General features: G+C 38.8%; 1 protein-coding gene across 7 annotated transcripts in view; it reads right to left on the reverse strand.

Moving 5' to 3' along the window:
• ATF7IP (activating transcription factor 7 interacting protein) overlaps window positions 1–12261 on the reverse strand; it is a 103466-nt gene that overhangs the window by 84716 nt on the left and 6489 nt on the right. Inside the window, exon 1 of one of the 7 annotated variants that reach the window (XM_072035736.1) lies at window positions 1101–1499. The exons of 4 other annotated variants lie outside the window; for them this stretch is intronic. The gene's annotated coding sequence lies outside the window, so the exon portion shown is untranslated. Of the gene's footprint in view, window positions 1–1100; window positions 1708–12261 lie in introns of those variants that run through there. 2 more of the 7 variants (XM_072035739.1, XM_021267272.4) reach the window with 2 other exon arrangements.

Consider the following 12261-nt stretch of genomic DNA (forward strand, 5'->3'; position numbering starts at 1 on the left):
TCTCAGTTTTCCATCTTGACCCACCTCCTGTCTACTGCCACTTGTATATCCCTATCTTTAGCTGCCATTTACCTTTACAGGAGATCACTCTTTCCATGTATTGCTTGGCCTGTTCATGCATCTCCAAGTCTTTATTTTGTTTAGCTTAGAGACATCCCAAATCCAGTCATTTTCTTTTACTGTCTCCACTTTCCTGTCTCCCACTCTGTCCCAAATTTTTGGGGCTATAACATGGCAACAATGCAAATACACTAGTGCAGAACCAGCACATCTGCTCAACACATTCCTTTCATGTTACTGCATGCATAACTACAGCACAGTATGTTATGAAATTAGCAATACTGTCATTTCGTTAAAATTTGCTATTTTAACAAGCTTAATATCTTCTGAGATTTATCTGAGGGGTCAGATCAGATAGATATATTCTCATTTGCTTCCTATTTACAAATAACACCTTTTAAAAATTCACATAAAAGCACTTGTGAATGCGCATTTATACTAAAAGATACATGGTTAACAGTTCAGCATCCAGTATTTTGAACAGCTTTACCACCTCAAAAAAATGATTGTTTAAACCACAACCAGGATAATTAAGTTCCTTTACAATACCGTGAAGCCAAAAAAAAAAATCCAAACCCACACAAACCAAAAGAAAACCACACCACTGGTATACCTTCTTAATTTTGCACCCTTTTAGGGGTGGGCTCACAGTAGTGCTATGCCTCCATTTGCATCAACTGGTGTTGCTACAGAGACAAAAATACACAGTAGCAGAAGAGTGGGGGGTTACAATCAAAAAAAAAAAAGTATCAACAATAGCAAAAAGAACACTCTAATACTAGAACACTAGTATTTTTAAAGTCTTCAATTTAACCTATGCAAACATTTTACAATAGTTGTTAGTTAACATTCCCTCCAATGACAGTGACTCCAAATAATTACATCAAGAAGTGACTTCCAGGCTTCCCAAAAAATGCCTCTTCAATTTGAATGCAATACAACTGGTACATTGCCAAGGTGGGGGCTGGGCACCTAAGTGGAAAAAAATAACTTCAAAGGCCTTGGAAACATTAATGCAGAAAATGAGTTGCTTCTCTTACCTGATGAGAACTTGACACGTGCCAAATGAACTTCCTCCTGTGGGAAAGCCACTGACATGCAGCTCATTTGCATAAGTAGCATGAGCTACAAGTAGGCTTCCAGGTCAGCCATCTTGATACTCAGATCTTGTTTTGTTTACACAGCAGCATAAGTACTATTTTCCATCCAGCCTGAGCTATGCTGTTGTACCTCCCAGCCAGTAGCCTACAGCAGCTTGTTGCAGCGCACAGGAACTCCCACTCCCACACACAAGTGAATGAAGGTGTCAGGAGTGTCACTGCAGCTCACTGAGCATGCCACAGCCTCCAAGGGAACGTTGCAACTGCAAGTGTCCACAATCGGAACTCTTTGTGCTGCCTTCTGTGCTGCCAACTATTTAGCACTGCAGCAACTATGTGCAGCGAGGTACCTCCCACATACCACACGGTAGTACCAACAAGCATAAATTTATTACAGCTCAGCATAAGACAGCACACTAAAACCAAGAAGCAAGCTGAAAATCTCCGCCGTGTTTTGACACACTAGCAATCTAACCACACCGAGATTCCCTTGTATGCCTTTCCAAATTCACCGGTGTGGCTTGCTTTGCCCAGAAACCAGACTGCTCCTGCAATCCCTGCAAAGGAAACTCCAGGACACATGTTCCTTGCTGCCGAGGCAGAGACAGACTGCAGTTACAGCTAGCTGGCGCCAGTGAAAATTTACATAAAGGGGGCCCCAGTTCAAGAGGGAGCTGCAGCAAGATGCTGCCAGGCAAGGCTCGGCCCCCCCCACCCCCCTCGCTCCCCCCAGGGCCCCCAGAGACAGCCACGAGTTCTAGAATATGGAGGCTACCCTATCTGCTTACTAACAGTCCAGAGCCACACCAAAAGTCAAGTGGTAATCTCAGTGTTTATAAAAACTGTCTGTGGTCTCTGCAAAATAAATGCCCCCTTGAAAACAGGTTCCTAGCAGAACTGCAAAATGCTGCACTGGTCAGGAAGGTTTTGGTAAGTGTTTTGTTCAGCGTTATGCAAATCACTATAAATGGCTATGCATATGCAATCAGCTTCTCTGTAACTGGTATTTCCAATAATTCACAGCCTACCAATAACAAGGAACTGTAGCCTTCAAAGTAGAGCAATTCGGTTTTAACCTACTGACGACAGGTAATGTGCCTGGCCATTTCGTTAATTTACTGTTAATACTTCACTCACCCCCGGCCCACCCCCCTTCCCCGGGCAGGTGGAGCTGTGGGCTCTCTCTCCAACTACCTAAAAGGGTATAGTGACAGGTAGAGAGAGCAGCTTGGATTTCAGCGTTGCTCCAACTTCAAATAGTTAATTTCTTAATTCTTGCCTTTTTCACTTCCAGTCATAAACCCTTTTACTTTAACAAATAAGTTATATTTTACAAATGCCTACTCTAAAACTCACCTTACTTATTGGGAAAAAAAATAAAAACTAAACCAGGCTTTCCTTACTATTAAATTTGTTTATGTAAAAGATGAATCATTCTCCGATACCTTCCCCTCCACATGTGTAGCCTTATGAGAAACTCCTAGCATGTAACACAACTCAAGGCAAATAAATATACCATTTATTATATTGCTTATAAATATGAATTTGCAAACCCTGAAAAAAAAATTATGTTAAACCACAATAGTGTTGGGCTATGCATTTAGCAACACTGCTGTACTTGCAGCATTGCACCATTCAGTGGCATATACAGGGAAGAGGGAAATGATGGAGACAAATGCCTGACAATTTGAGTAGGACAAAAGCAGAGCCACCTCAGGACCAGGAAAGCCTGCTTTGTGCTCTTGGCCTCTTTTGTTGCCCACATTGCTTCTCTCCAGGATGCTAACAGTGCCAGGGATATATACATAATCCAATTACTTTGAATGTCCCTTTTCCACTGTGGAATTACAATTTGCTGTATGGCTGGTTCTAGGTTATTTCAGCATAATGCAGTTTGCTTATCATAACATCACAAACACTCCAACTTCACGTCAAAGTATTTAGTAATGCAAATTATTATTCTTTGGTTGTTACATTTCAGGCTTAGATGTTGTATCCAAAAACCTGAAGAGATGTGCAAAGGAACAACTTTTATTTTCCCACAATTACTGTCACATTACAGTAACAGCCATTAACCATGTAAGTGATCTGGTGTTTCTCATCTATTATTTCACATGCATCTTTTGATTTATATTACTTTCAGACAGATTTGTGTACATTAGCACATTTAAGCATTGCGCAGAATACATCTTTCAGTGATGCTTTTGTCATTTGCAGAATGAGTCATCAGCTGAACAGGCTCAGTCCTTGGAAATAAAAGGCACCAATGCTGCCTTAAAAAACACACAGGCAAAACCTGAGCCTCGCGTTGCCTACATGCAGTTACACACACACACCAGCTCTACTGCCTTATGCACATATTCCAGCACAACACTACCATCCTCAACACTGAAAGAGACAGTATAAAGCCAGATCCTTGACTCAAAGCGTTTCTTGTCTCCACTCCAATCCACTCAGGGAAATCCGGGCCGGAGCTTGCAGGCAGCCCCGTGGCCGGGTTCTCCAGCTGCTGCCTGGAGGCGGCACCACCCCGCTTCCAGAACCTTCTGAGTGACGTCACACCCACTCCCGCTGCTCTGCCTTCTTGTTGCGCAGCCAGCTGGGGCAGAGGCAATTTTCAGACGCAGTGCGTTAACACACAGCGGGGTCATCGTCCAGAAGTACGCAGGCAGGCTGCCAGCAGCAGGGCAGAGGGCTCGCAGGGCCCCGCTGTGCCTCACAGAGGCTGCACGGCCGCCATCTTAGGGCCTTCCAAAGATAGGGTGGCTTTGGTGGTGCTGCTGGTTTCGAGTGTCAGAGTAACACTGGAGAAAAAACATTATCATAGTCCCTTCCATTCTCCATGGATTGCCATTACAAAATAACTAATAAAAGACTTTTTTTTCCTACATTCAATACAGTATATTAAAAAGTTTCTACTACTTTGCGTTCTCAAACAGCGGATGTTACAGTCAAAAGTATTAAGGCCAGTTGTCTTCAAAGTAATTATTATTAGCTGTATGCTTTCAGTTGGTAAATATGGTAGACAGTATCCTCATTTTAAATGTCATAGTTGATACATCTCAGAATAGAAAGGTACAGAAAAAAGTCTGCTACAAAATGATTTGTGCAAGCATTTCATAGGCAAAATTAGTCTTAAAAATAGTAAAAAATATAATGATGAAACCTGTCTTTAGTAGCTCAAAAGAAAAGTAAGTGGGAAAAAAGTCACAGAACAAGGGAAAACTCTTTAGGCAGTATATACGCAGCCCAAAACATCGCTTTTCCCTCTGACTTGGCCTTTTTTTCCCCCCAAAGTATGAAACTGAACAAGTCATTCCTGTAACAGCCAGAAACCTGGTAGTTCCCTAGCCCTTCTTGAGTTAGTCTTTGGACAGCACAGCAAATCATACTCATTGCTGTAATACATAACAGTCTGTCAAATCACATGCTTATCTTAACCAGCACGGTTTTACTTCAAGATATTTTACAGCAGAAGCCTGTAGCAATAGAAGGAGCAGGAAAGGCAGGACTAACACTAGTTGTATCTGTTTTTCTACTATATAAAAGGGGTTAGAAAACACTTAAAACAAGAAACATCCAGGCTGCACCACAGTAAAATGTGCTCCCTTTGCTTCAGAAAAGTAAAATACTGGTTGACTCCTTAGCAACCACAGAGAAGAAAAAGTCAATTTTACTCAAATTTACATGATTTTTTTTTTTAAAACTTATTTACTGAATACTGAAAAACCTAAAGGCCTAAACGCGCAAGATGATGCAGGAAAAAAGAAAATACATACTTGTTTAACTCATAATCTTTAAAGACACTAAAATCTGGAGAAAACCATAGTAAATTTTACAGCTAAAAATAAACTTGAATTTTAACTGTTGCAGAATAATCATGATGTGATTAAGTATTTAAGATTCAAAACAGTTTTTAGTGCTCCACAACCATTTAGTTCTACTACTGAAAGAACCAATCAAGTCTGCTGTTTGAAAGTGATTTGCATAGATTAAAGAGTATTGCATTAATTCAGCAATCCATTCCAGTTTGGTTTGAATCCTGCCTGAGATTGTTTTCCCCCAGAATATCTTCTCAAATAGAAGACGCAGCTGTGCAAATTCAGACAATTTTGAGTTTTAAGAACACAGAAAATAATCAAGCCATGTTAGGATGGTTCCAAACTGCTACAATTTAGGAAGCAATCGTATGTTTGTTTGCTATATGAAGCACAAATGGAAAAGTAGAATAGTTTTCTTGAATACACCACTAGGAAAAAAAATTATAAACTCCTTCAGTGTTGCACATTTCTCTTGGAAATTCACGTATATTTGACACTGCTACCCTATTTGGAGTTTATTTCTGAAAGCCTACCCTTCAGGTATCAGCACTGCAAAACTAATTATTCTAGAATGCAGCAGGTCTCCAAAGTGGAGAATCTGTCGACACATCTCACATTTAAAATGCACAGCAATCAATTTAGTTAAGTTGATAATTCATTACACACAACTGTTTCTAATTTAGGTCATGCACATATAATTCAAATATTTAATAAATGTGCATCTTTGTACTCTTTAGAGTGCAGTGTTCACATGCAAGTAAATCAAATGTTTTTTGTTTGTTCTTCAGCAGTCAAAAAGGCAACTATTAGCAACATTGGAGAGAGGTAAAGTCGTAGTGACAGCTACTAGTGTATTCTGCACACCAACCATTACTGTATACTTGGACTTCTGGAACAGGAATGTGTTCCATGTTAACACAGGTTTCAAAACCCACCATACTTTACGCATTCCAATGCCCACTTTAGCGAAGGAAAAAAAAGAAAACCATCCAAACAAAAAACCCCAATCGCATCACACCTCCACACATCTCACTACAACAGAAACACTCTATGCCTCCCAGTCATATCCTACAGCACTTCCAAGAATGATGTTTTTCAAAATGGCCTGTTATAAAGTAAACCAAAGAACAAAGGAAAAGGCAAACACTGTAGAGCCAAGGGGAGCTTTCCTCTGAACCCTGGCAATCTCTCTGGGCATCATGCTTTCTGTAAAATGGGAATAAGCTTACTTAGCTCACAGAAAGGTGTTTTTTTTTTTTTTTTTTGTACCAAAAAATGCACAAAAATAATTGTGTGAAAGAAAGACACAGTGTACATGTAAGTTATTGTACTCAAATCTAATACATCTGAAGAACTACTCCTTACAGTGAATGTCAAAAAATATGTCACTTTCCCTTTTCATGTTCCCATAAAGAGGGGTTAACAAAAAACAGCAGAATCAATACTGTTTGACAGTTTTCACATGTATGTATGGTAACATATGTTTTAGACAAAATTTCATTCCCTTCAGTGACTACCGAGTAGGACTTCAGCTGTCTTATGATAAATTATTTTTCCTTGCTTCAAACAATGGTTTATTAACATCTGGAATTAATCAGCAACAATAACTGACAAAAACCATATAAACAAACCTCTGTAATCATTTTTAGGACAGGGGTCAGGATGACTTGACTCAGTATCTTGTAAGAAATCAGAAAGATTGTTTGGGGGATGGGAAGCAGGAAATCTCCTTACATTATAAGTATACATTTATTAAATGAGGTACGCTTTAGCGAAATAAGTAGAATTTGTTGTCCAACTTTTCAGACATTTGGAAGTGCCTAACTGATTGCAGTGTCTTACCTACCTACCTTCTTAACCAAGAAAAATGACTATGATGTAAAACCTGCCTTAAGTCAAGACCACTGAACAAAATTCCACTAGCAATAAATAAGTAATAAGACTACCTACCTAACTGCATTTCAGCATCACCTGTGATTGTACATTTGCATTATTTCTATCACTGACTTGTTACCCTAATGCATGGAGAGCCTGTGACCACTTACAGATTTACAGTTAGCTGAAGTCAACAATCAACCTAGCCTTAAATTACTGATTTTCACTGAGTTCTTTATTATTTCTTACACCAAATACACAGGTAAACATGCAACATCATCTCCTGAGAACCTGATGTGCACTATCTGCTCAAAATACTTTGTTTCTTCAGAAGAGTGTACTGCCATTACCACTAGAAGATTTATACCAGCAAATATTTAAAGACTAATTTAACCACCAAGTGTTTTGTTACAGAATATGCTAAAAACACCAGGTCAATGTGCAAAAAAACACCGAGGAAGAAGTAAACTTTCAGGCATTTATTATAGACTTTCACAACTGTTGCACTAAGTTCAGCTTCAGACAGGAAAATATTATTAACTATATACTGATGAGTTATCCAGCTCTTCTGCTGCTCCTAATATGTTTGTGGAGACCTTCAAATAACTCCTTATATAATTACTGTAAAATTAACATGCGTCTAGCTTAAGACCCCATTGAGATCTTAGTTAGATATTTAAGACAAACTCCAAAAAAGAAGATAAGTCATGAGGAAAAATGTCTTAACCTCTTCCCCCTCCCCAATGGAAAAAAAATCTGAGCACTGCTTTTCTCCCAGCTTCATGCCCCTGGACAACACCACCTACCAACAACCTTTTAATGGGCGTCAAGCATGACAAATAGCTAGGCTGCCTTTAACCAGTAACATGCACAGGAAATGCCTAAGTCACATGAAGCCAACAGCATTTTGAAACTCATATTTCACCTAAGAAATAAAGTGAAAGTTTCAAGTTAAATTGCTCTTTTATCTTTTGCAGTACTTCTACAGGACTTATGCAAAATGGTTAACATTTACATTATCATCACTATTCAAATGTATTTACTCAGGTTTTGTAGTTCTCATTTAACATCGGGGGAAAAAAAATAACATGTTGAAAATATGATATCAAATGTAAATTTAGCCACTCAATTACAAGAGTGTAATTAAATTCATAAAGAATTTATTTTAGGTGTTAGTTAAACCACGAGGCAAGTTTTTGAGAAAGGGCAGCATGAAGTAAGAGCTGGCCTGGTAAGGAAGGGAGCCAAAATTAAATCATTTGTTTAACAAGACATGCGGGTATGACCTCTGACCCCTCCTGTCCCACCCAATCTACCCTGTAACTGAGAAAGGATAGAGGTCTGTGAATTAACTCAGGGAAGGGGGGGGGGAGGGGGAAACCACGCCCTCCTGCTGACAAAAAAAAAAAACAAACACAACACCAATACTTTAAGGTATTTTATACAGGTTAAAATTCTAGCATTTTGATTGAACAAAATTTGTAATTGTTTAAAATTTGTAATTGTTTCTCAGCAAAGCAGAGCTAGTGCTTACCTCCAAGTTCTGAAGCGTGTGGTGCCAACAGCTCCGCTCATTTGCATACAGTCAAGCTAAACTGCTGCAATGAAGAACACCTCGGCAGCCATTTTGAAACTGCACTGTCTCAGCTGCACTGAAAGCATGATTAAGATGGCTGCACTGTGCACTCAAGACCAGCCATTCAGTGACAACTCAGCAGTGGATAAAACATTTATACAGCAGAGCACCTCCCTCTTTGCCACACAAACGGCACAGGGAGAGGAGGGCCAGAGAAATGGGTTTTTAGGCAGAAAATGGTTAACGCATGGATGCAACATTGCAGCTACTCAGAACACCACTGGCAAAGAGAACAGAAAATAAACCAAAACCCACTAGATATTAAGAGAGGCAGCCTTGCTAGGCCTGCAGTTAGGATTTGTATCGCATACTTCAAATCCTCCCTAACTCCAGGCAGTTTGGATTCCACTTCACATATTAACAGCCATAGATAGAGCCACTTCATGCCTAGAACTGACAAACACTATGGCATACTTTTCAAGAGCAGCCTCATTTCAATCCTTTAAATAAAACAAAAGCAACAACAAATACCAAACGATATCCGTACCTCTGTTTCAAAAGAGAAAGTATTGTTAAATTTGAAATTTGAAATATTAGTTGTCCAATAAAAGTTGTTTATTTTTTTGTTTTTCCCAAGTAAAGACAGTTTGCTTTAGAAATATGGAAGCTAGAAAACCCCGTAACTCAAGAACACTCATGAACTTCAGTCACCACAGAAACCACATATCTAATTCTTTACGTCATACAGTATACACGTTCACCCTCCCCAAAGATCTAGAATCCCTTCAGCAATTTTTACTATATTTTTTAATGTTTTTGTTTTTTAAATGCTAACAAGTTTGTCCTTAAAGAACTGATTTAGGAACCTGGTGGGGGGTGGCATAGGAGCGGGAAGTGGAATGCCAGATGAAAACACAATTTGAATGCAAGCTGAAGTTAAGCTAATAAGGTTCCCCTTTAGGTTTTGTTCATTAATGCCAATCGTCTGCTGTCATACAGGCAACAACAGTGCATCAGATCTGGAGGGAGCACTGCTATATCTGCCTTGCTGCATCATGTAACCTGTCCTCTAGAAAATGCAAATACAGCTATTTTAACACAACTGCAAGAGCAGATGGGGTTATCTTGAAGGAAATTAATGTTGATTATTATTTTTTTTTTGTAAAGGTTAGGAAAATAGAACATGCCCTCCATCGATTCTCCTATTAAAATATCTAAACTTATGTAACTGTGCATGTATCTGTTGCCAGTTGTAGCTGGTTATTTCAGGACTGATTAATCATGCCAACAGTAGTTGTCTGATGCGCTCATCTGCACTAGTATTTCAAACTTAGTATGTTTGAATGCACCACCTGGCTAATACAAGGACAAAAGAAAAAGCATGGTTTGCAACACAAGGGAGAGAACATCTCATAACTATAGTAAGCTACATTAATTATTATATTCAAAGGATTAAATTGCTTTAAGTTCAAGTGCCCAAAAGACCTGTCTCTTAAGCAAAATTTTGAGGACTGGGGAACAGTTTCATTACACACCAGACACTTGAAAATTAACTACTACACTGAAGCTTTTTTTGGTCAAGATCCATTACAACATCAAAATGAACTTCACAACAAATTCGAAAAACAAGTATTTTTGAATAACCAGTTATAACCCCAAGTTGTTTACTCTGAACTTTATACATAAAATGTCTTCACCTTACAATGATTTGCAGTAAGTTCTAACATTTCAAAATTCAAACTTAGTATTTCATTTATGACAAATACATTCATTTTGATTTCCACAGTAACAAGTGTTTTAAATAGAATTCTACAATGAGCACATCCACAACACTCCTAGATCAAAATTTGAGTTCTGATCTCCACTCCTACAAGTTCAACATAAACCTAAGGGGGGTCTCCACTGGAACCCAAGAGCTACACTTGTACAGTACTCTGACATTTGGTCCTGGAGCTCTCTATATGGAAACTCAGTAACTTAAATAGGTTTGTATAGGCAAAGCTCCTTTGGCCTATTTGAAAAAGATAAAAATAAGGAGCGAGAGAACACTTCCTCTGACCCATAGAAAACAGAGCTCACATCACATGCTGCACGCAGTCAATCACCTCATCAGAAAACTTCATGAACACAGAGGTGCTGACAAGTTAATACAGACACCCAATCTCAAGAAATCTAACCAAATGCTAAGGAACCATACGCATATACTCAGACTTCATTTCAGCATACTTAACTGCACAAGCGTGCTAATTATTTAAAAATACTAGCCAAACTGAATAGTAAAATAAAACCAGATATTTAATTAAACGTCAAATTGAGATCTGAATAACTCATTTGTGAATATTTTGGTTGAGGAACCATGAAATGAACCTATAGTAATGCAGAACTGCTATGTAAGTGTGAGATTGCCACTTCTTATTGCTACTTAGGGTAGCATTTATACAGGTTCTCCAATATTCAGAAATAAATGTGGAAATCAGGCATTTTTAAAAAGATTCAAAATGGAATTTTAACTTCAATTACCTCATATGTTTACATTTCTCTTACACACACAATAAAAACTCCTAACATCCTTAACTCTGCCCTCTTTTAACGACAAGCCAACCCACTAAAGTACTATTCCAGCAAGTTCAATTATTCTAGTCACAGGTTAATTTCTAAAACGGAGCTTCCCTTTTCCAACCTTCTCGTGAACATCAAACAGGAAACTCAGAACTGTAGCCTGTCATTTCCCTGTTTCCTTCCTTACACGGAAGTAATACAAGCAGACACGTCCCTGTCTGCCATTATGTAGGGTCAGATTTTATACTGTGGCTCCGACCCTAAAGAATCAATTGACAAGGCAGAAAATTACAGATTTTCAGACAGGGTTTTAAGTTTTCACATTATAATGTCAGGAAAAAAAAAAAAGCCAAAGCACAAAAACATTTGTTTTGCTGACGTTGTAGATCTAAAGATCAGTCTACTACATATAATCCACACTTCTCTGGGCACAAAACACATCTCAGCCATATTATTTACCTTCTTCTTTTGAGTAGTATCTTTATTAAGTGAACAAAACAATTCCTCCACTTAATGAAGTATGCATCTGATTTAAAGTTTCAGTGGACCATCTACTGAAACCCTCCCTTATGCCTGTATTTACACACTCAAGTAGACTAACACAAGAAAAAAAAAAAAAAACACATAACTGAAAGAACTTGGTAGATTAAACTTACTTTAACTACTGTTTGCCCGGGGGAGAAGGGTGAAATCCATGACAACCATAATACAAGGAACACTAGAGTCATGAAAAGTCAAAGTTTGCGTGACACCCATGTTCTTCCTGCAAGTCCAAACCACTTGATGGTAGGACCAATGAAGGAAACTGTTAACGTAGTCAGCAAGTGCGTATGCCAATGTGCTAGTTTTCTAAAAACACTTTGAAATGCTCTTCAAAAAAAAAAAAAAAAGGCAATCAGTGCGCAACGTTTATGTAAAACTGCCTTGTGGAAACTGCAATAAAATCACAGAATCATCTAGGTTGGAAGAGACCTCTAAGATCACCTAGTCCAACCTCTGACCCAATACCAACAAGTCCTCCACTAAACCATATCCCTAAGCTCTACATCTCAACATCTTTTAAAGACCTCCAGGGATGGTGACTCAACCACTTCCCTGGGCAGCCCATTCCAATGCCTAACAACCCTCTCAGTAAAGAAGTTCTTCCTAACATCCAACCTAAAACACCCCTGTTGCAACTTTAGCCCGTTCCCCCTCGTCCTGTCACCAGGCACGTGGGAGAACAGACCAACCCCCACCTCACTACAGCCTCCTTTAATGTACCTATAGA

The sequence above is a fragment of the Anas platyrhynchos genome, chromosome 1, assembly GCF_047663525.1.
Source record: "Anas platyrhynchos isolate ZD024472 breed Pekin duck chromosome 1, IASCAAS_PekinDuck_T2T, whole genome shotgun sequence".
Classification (NCBI taxonomy): domain Eukaryota; kingdom Metazoa; phylum Chordata; class Aves; order Anseriformes; family Anatidae; genus Anas; species Anas platyrhynchos.